The sequence below is a fragment of the Gossypium arboreum genome, chromosome 1 (genome assembly GCF_025698485.1).
Source record: "Gossypium arboreum isolate Shixiya-1 chromosome 1, ASM2569848v2, whole genome shotgun sequence".
NCBI lineage: Eukaryota > Viridiplantae > Streptophyta > Magnoliopsida > Malvales > Malvaceae > Gossypium > Gossypium arboreum.
This window is the reverse complement of record NC_069070.1, coordinates 14,259,067-14,266,890: the sequence shown is the minus strand read 5'-3', so window position 1 is coordinate 14,266,890 and position 7,824 is coordinate 14,259,067. Positions and strand designations below refer to the sequence as shown.

The 7,824-nt window shown below is 38.9% G+C and overlaps 1 non-coding gene across 1 annotated transcript; it reads left to right on the top strand.

Annotated features, from left to right (window-relative positions):
* The first annotated feature begins 7,463 nt into the window (after window positions 1–7,463).
* On the top strand, window positions 7,464–7,570 carry LOC128281361 (small nucleolar RNA R71). The gene has a single exon (XR_008271569.1). It is a non-coding gene; the product is annotated as a small nucleolar RNA R71 (small nucleolar RNA).
* The last annotated feature ends 254 nt before the right edge of the window (window positions 7,571–7,824 follow it).

The following is a 7,824-nucleotide window of genomic DNA, read 5'->3' as shown; positions in this document are numbered from 1 at the left end:
TTAACTTGTTGAAAACGAGCGACCAAAGACTCATCGTTCAACTATTTTTCCTTAATCTGATCCACCCAGGTTGGCCTCACTTGTAACTCAGCCAACAGACTTCCATCATCATCTGAGACTCAGACGAGCAAACATTGCTCTCGGATCGAATCTGACTCTACGACTTAGAGCATCGGCTACCACATTAGCCTTGCTTGGGTGATACTCGATCGAACAGTCATAATCCTTAAGCAACTCAATCCATCTCCTTTGCCTAAGGTTCAGCTCCTTCTAAGTCAACAAATACTTAAGACTCTTATGTTCAGTGTATATAATACACCTTTCTCCGTACAAGTAATGTCTCCAAATCTTAAGTGCAAATATCACTGCTGCCAACTCTAAATCATGAGTCAAATAGTTTCCCTCATGAGGCTTAAGCTATCGTGATGCATATGCAACCACCTTACCCTCTTGCATTAACACGCAGCCCAAACCCACGTGTGATGCGTCACTGTACACAGTAAAATCATTCCCAGACTCCGGCTAAATTAACACAAGTGCTTCAGTCAGAACTTTCTTCAACTTGTCAAAAGCTTTTTGCTGCTTATTAGTCCATACAAACTGTACTCCTTTTCTTATGAGTTTTGTCAGAGGTGCTGCCATCACAGAAAAACCTTCCACAAACCTTCTATAGTATCCTGCCAGTCCTAGGAAACTTCGTATTTCCGACACCGTCCTAGGTGGCTTCCACTCCAAAATTGCTTCAATATTTCGAGGGTCCACCTTAATCCCTTCGGCAGAGACCGCATATTCTAAGAAGGTTACCTCCCTCAACCAGAATTCACACTTGCTGAACTTCGCAAAGAGTTCCTTCTCCCTTAACACTTGCAGCACTATACGGAGATGCTCATCATGTTTCGCTTCAGTTTCAGAATATACCAGGATATCGTCAATAAAGATGACTACGAACTGATTCAAACATGGTTGGAACACACGATTCATCAGATCCATAAACGCTACAGGAGCGTTCGTCAATCCAAATGGCATAACCAGAAACTCGTAATGACCATACCGAGTCCTGAATGTCGTCTTATGGATATCTGCCTCCTTGAATCTTAACTGATGATATATCCAGATCGAAGGTCGATCTTGGAAAATACAGAAGCTCCTCTAAGCTGGTTGAACAGATCATCAATCATTGGCAGTGGATACTTATTCTTAATCGTCAGTTTGTTCAACTGGCGATAATCAATGCACATCCGCATCGTACCATCCTTCTTTTTCACGAATAGCACCGGTGCTCCCCATGGAGACACGCTTGGCCTAATAAAGCCCCTATCCAACAACTTTTGAATTTGAGCATTTAACTCTACTAACTCCTTCGATGCCATCCTATACGGTGCGATAGACACAGGCGCCATTCAAGGCAACAAGTCTATTCCAAACTCAACTTCTCGATTCGGAGGCAATCCTGGAAGCTCCTCCGGAAAAACATCTTGGAACTCCTTTACGGTCCTAACCTTATCCACTGTCAGTCCCTCCTCTTTCGATTGACTTACAAATACCAATTAGGCCTCACAACCTTTCCGAATCAACTTTTCAGCTCTTAATGCCGACACTACATTGGACAAATAATCGCTTCTCTCACCTATCACCATAACCTCCTCATCCTTTGTAGTTCTTAACACCATTCGTTTAGCGGCACAATCCAGAGTCGCCTTATGCTTAACAAGCCAATCCATTCCCAAAATGAGGTCAAACTCTCCGAACGGTAACTCCATCAGATCTCCAAGAAAAACATTGCCTTGAGTTTCTAAGGGTACATTCCTATACAGTTTGTCTACCCTAACCGAGTGACCCAAGGGACTTAGTACAGATACCCCACTCACAATCTCCTCAGAGCAGTCCAAGTCGTCCATAATCCATTCTGTAGCCTCCAACCAATATTTCGCCACATTTGGGGCTATACCAGACACGCCCTTAAAGATCTCCGTTCCGTTAGTCCCGAAGTCATTCAGAAATAGATCCCTGAATTTCGTTGCCCGAACTTGCTCCGGCAACCCTTTCCAGAACACGAAGCATTTCCTGTGACGGGGAATCATCCTCGGCACCGCGGCCATGAGACTCTACCTTTGTTGCCGGTGGTACTGGTGCATCTGCCGCCGGCATATGTCCCAAAGACGAAGATCTCGCTTGAGTACTTCCTCGGCCCCGTCCACGGCCTCTTCCACAAACGGCTCTTGTACTCATATCGTATTATCTTAATTACGAATTTTTATGCATTAATTCAATTTTCCAGTGTTTATTACAGATGTTTTATGAATCAGACAGTAGTTCAGAGTTTGTTTTCACAGAATCGAAGTCTAGCTACAGTTTCAATCTCTTATCAGATTTTCCTATGGTTTCAGTATCATCCTATCTAGAGTGTCCTAGTAGGGTTTCAGTACAGATAGATACTTCAGGAAAATATTCAGAAAAATTCAGAATACTTACAGACTTGAGCTGGAGATTCGGAATGCCACCTTCTAAAGATCTAAATTTTAAAAATCGAGTTTTTTGCATTCTTTATAAAATTTTCGCTTTCAAAAATCTTAATTTTTGTAAACCCATTCCACAACCGAGTTGTTGCAACCTAGGCTCTGATACCACTAAATGTAGCACCCCAAACCGGGCCCAGAAGTTATGGCCGGATCCGGCATGCCACATCAAAAAAAAATTTCCATTCTAAGTCTAGAAAATCGTACTTGATGTTCAAAAGATTAATTCATTAAAGGTTAAAGTGAATGGAAGTCATGCACCGGTAGGAAACCCGAAAAGAGGTGGTGAGTCCATCTGATTGCTTAAATCTCGAGCTCCTTCGGATCCAATCGTAGATATGCATACCGCCATTGCCACACTTTAATATCATGGATATTTCTAGGAAACCGATTTGATTAAGTCATTTTTAGGAAAAGTGATTAATTTTGGAAAATACTTTCATTGTGGAAGCTTTGCTTGTTGTCGTGTTATTTTGAAATCAACTGTTGTTTTTGAAAACGCGCCCTAAAGCTATACAATTTCAATAGTTAAAATAAGTATTACCTATCTTAGTAATACATATAAAAAAAAAGCATCAAAAATAAATAAGCGGGCTTATTACATTTAAAAACTCAAAACTTCAAACGTAAATAAAAGGATGTCCAGTTCATCAGAAAAAAATCAAACTTTCGAGCAATGTGGCCACTCGAATTCCCTCACGACTCCAAGCCCACTATGGTTGGGGATTACTGCGTGGATGAAAATAAAAGGGTGAGTTTGGGGAAACTTAGTGTGTAAATTAACCCAACCATAGCCTATATCGGCTTAAACCACGAAATAGAATAAGTTGGCCTTAGCCTGCAATGTAATTCAAAATAAAGCCCATAAGCCCATAATGAGCGAGCAGATATTACATGTTTATGCAGAAACCCAACCATATCCAACCGTATACACCCCCGTACCAACCTTACACCGTGTGGGGAGACAACTCGACCCACCCAACCGCTACACACCACAGAATTTGCAGCATGGGCGCGAGCGAATAATGTGACAGAGTCACCAGATCTGAGATAATCGTGGCGAGCCACCGAAGCAGATATATGTGGCGAGCCACCGGATCGAATATTTGTGGCATAGCCACCAGAACGCTTCCTCCATAATATAACCCATGTCCCTATGCAACAGATATATAATCATGGCATACATCATACAAAATCAGATCGTCATGCTTTTTAGTCAAAATTAACCCTAGGGGTATAACGGTAATTTTGTACCTATGGGTATAACAGTAATTTTCCATACACAGGGGTATTATAGTAATTTAGCTACTTTTAGGGTTTTCATGCATATCCTAACTATTTACGTACTATCAGAACACTTACCGCGCATACTTACCGAATTGGGCCCATTGGCCCATGAACCTGATCTTTGGCCCATTAAGCCCAAATTATCAAAATGTACTGAAATCGCGTCATTGCAGTTTATTACTTTAGATTACCAAATATATAAACCCAACTATCTTACGAGCATTCGCACACTCGCAAATTTCCAAAATACCGACTTTTCGGCATTTCGGCTTTTCGGCTTTTGCCAATCTAGTCTATGAGAGGGTGTCGATTACACATTGCTTTTGCGACGATATCTTGTGAGATCCACACACGAACTGCCTACAATTGGATTACTAACACGTTAATCTAACTATTCAAATACAAACTACGTATTAACCCCTTACAATATTCGGCCAACCACACCTACAGATCATAGTAAGCTTATAAGAAATCAATAAGCAACTCATTAACAAATTTTTGTCAATGTTTACCACATAATCATAATTTCACTGCAAGCTGTCTTCCTGACCAACAGTCACTAAATTATTTATAACTGGAGCTACGAAACTCCAAATCAAGTGCCGTTAATTTTCCCTGAAAATAGACTCATATATCTTTTATCCATAAAATTTTCAGAATTCTTGGTATGGCCAATCAATACCAGATTTTTCTTAAAGTTTCCCATGTTTCACTGTTTGACTAATCTGACCACTCTTCATTACGAATCAAATTTCTCATTGTACAAAATTCAAAATATGTTCTTGTTTATTTCATTAGAAACTAGACTCAATATGCTTTAATTACATAATTTATTCAGCTTCTAATTCATCTCCCACAATTTATGGTGATTTTCCAAAGTCACATTACTGCTGCTGTCCCAAGCAGATTTATTACCAAATCACTCTTTCACACATACCTTGCATGCATGTTATTTAAACATGTATATCACCAATCAATCATCACATATCTATGATTTTACTTAAGAATAATCTTCATTTCATCATTTTAAAGCACAACATGTTAGCTGATTTTTCCCTTTAACATCTAAGGCACATGCATGCTCATTTGTTTGGCTCAACTTCACCTATCTTCCATTTTTCATCAAAAGAACATGAAACAACAACCATTTCCTTCATTTTAATTCATGACTAAATGCTCACAACACAACTAAAAATCAAAATATACTTCAAGAGTTAAGGTAGAATCAAGAAGAACTCATGAACCTCAAAATAGAAGCAAGGTACTAAGAACTTACCTTCAATTTTCCTCCTCCTAATGACCGAATACTCAAGAGCTTTCTCCTCTCCTTTCTTTTCTCTAACTTTCAGCTATGATGAACAAAGATGGACAAAACTTTGTTCTTTTCACCCCTTTTTCTTTTAATAAAACTTCATATTTCATCCATTTAATTCTTTAATACAAAAGACATGAAATTCTTATCATGAAACATTTACCTAACCCATTATCATGAAACATTTACCTAAACCAATATCATGGAACATTTACCTAACCTATTATCATGGAACATTTACCTAACCTATTATCAATTTGTATCAATTTGTACCATAAATTATGGATATCAAGTGCACATTTTGTCTACAACAACATGATAGCTGGCCACTTCATGTAAAATGGGAGGTTTGTCATGCAAATCCTCCTATTTTGCACTCCTATTTATTTGGCCACTTTAATTTAGCCTATAGCATTTTTAAACATTTTCACATAGGTCCTATTTCATAATTTCACCCCCTTTTTCTTATGGAACAAAAATTAACTAAAATTGCCAGGTTTTATCTTAAGCTTGGGCTTTCTAGAGGCCCACTAACATAATTAAACCTATGCCAACATTCACAGGATTCCCGAAAATTGGGGCGTTACATCTCCAACATTAAGTTGATTTGGTAACACATTAGTCCGTCATGGCGTGGTTTTGGTTTATCACGTGTTCTCGATTTCTGTGTCTGGCATTCATCTAGTTCCTCGATCTGTAACCTTCGTTCTTCATAGATAGGTCATTTGTTGTTACTTGAACATGGCTCATGTATGCTCTTCGAATGTGTTTCCTGCAAAGAAGGTTGCACCACATGATCAGTATTAGTAGCATGATTTATACAACCACCCTCAATATTCAATATGTTACTCAAATTTCGAGCTTGAAGAGTGATGTTTCATCACCCACACGAAGTGTGAGTTCACCTGTACCAACATCAATAATGGTTCTAGCAGTTGCTAAAAAGGGCCTTCCTAAAATTAAAGGCACATCACTATCCTTTTTTATGTCTAGAACAACAAAATCAATTGGGAATATAAACTTGTCAATTTTAACAAGTACATCTTCAATAATACCCCTAGGAAATCTGATTCTTTTATCTACCAATTGAATGCTCATCCTAGTTTGTTTAAGCTCCCAAGACCTAGTTGTTTAAACATTTTATAAGGCATGTCATTAATACTAGACCCTAAATCAGCCAAAGCATTGTTAACGTTTAAACTACCAATTAAACAAGGAATTGTAAAACTCCCTGGATCTTTCAACTTATTGGGTAGCTTATTCTATAGAACGGCTGAGCAAACTGTGTTCAACTCCACATGCGACGCCTCATCCAACTTTCGCTTATTTGCTAGAAGCTCCTTTAAAAATTTAACTGCGTTTGGCATCTGCGAAAGAGCTTCAATAAACGGTAAGTTAATATGTAATTTCTTTAATAATTTAAGGAATTTACCAAATTGTTCGTCCGTGTGGTCTTTTCTTGTCGCACTGGGGTATGGCACACGAGGTTTGTACTCTCTACTTACTGGTTTTTGCTCATTGTGGTCCACCTCACCTTTACCTTTACTTGCCACAATTCCTTGCCTTAGTTCTGGTTCAGATTCGACTAACCCTTCCTTATCTCGAACGGTAATCGCATTGAGCTGTTCCCTTGGGTTAGATTCAGTATTACTTGGCAAGCTACCTTGTGGTCGTTCAGAAATTAGTTTGGCAAGTTGGCCTATTTGAGTTTCGAGCCCTTGGATCGACGCTTGTTGATTCTTTAGTGCTGTTTTGGTATTCTGAAAATGAGTTTTCGACATCGAGATAAACTTTGTGAGCATCTCTTCAAGGTTCGGCTTCTTTTCCTACTGGTAAGGTGGTTGTTAGACACTTGGGGGATGTTGTGACCTTTGATTTCCTTGGCCACCCCACGAAAAGTTGGGGTGGTTCCTCCAACCTGCATTATAAGTGTTACTGTATGGTTATTTTGAGGTCTAGAATTATTATTACCCATATATTGAACTTGTTCCTCCTTGATGCTAGGGTTGAAAGATTGATATTCTGTGTGCACTCCTCCTCCATTTACATCGCACCTCATCACTGGATGTACCTGAGTAGAACCATATAAATCGTCAATCTTTTTATTTAAAAGTTTTACCTGGTTAGATAGCATAGTGACCGCATCAAGGTTGAAAACACCGGCTGCTTTTGTTGGCTTCCTTCTCATAACTTGCCACTGATAGTTATTCAGTGACATCTATTTATTAAATTCATAAGCCTCTTCAAGTGTTTTATTATTCAAAGTTCCACCAGCGGCTGCATTGATAAGTTGCCTTATTGATGGGTTCACCTCGTTGTAAAATGTTTGAACTTGCAGCCATAAAGGTAGCCCATGGTGAGGGCACCTTCTCAATAGGTCTTTGTATCTCTCCCATGTATCGTAAAGTGTTTCTAGATCCATCTACACAAAAGAAGAGATATCATTCCTCAACTTAGCCGTTTTAGCCGGCAGAAAATATTTAAGTAAAAATTTTTTAGTCATTTGTTCCCAAGTAGTGATTGACCCTCGTGATAACAAGTTCAACCACTATTTAGCTTTATTCCTCAACGAAAAAGGAAACAACCGAAGGTGAATGGCATCATTAGAAATGCCATTGATCTTAAAAGTGTCACAAAACTCTAGAAAATTCACTAAATGAGCGTTTGGATCCTCATCCTACAAACCATCAAACTGAACAAAATGTTGTA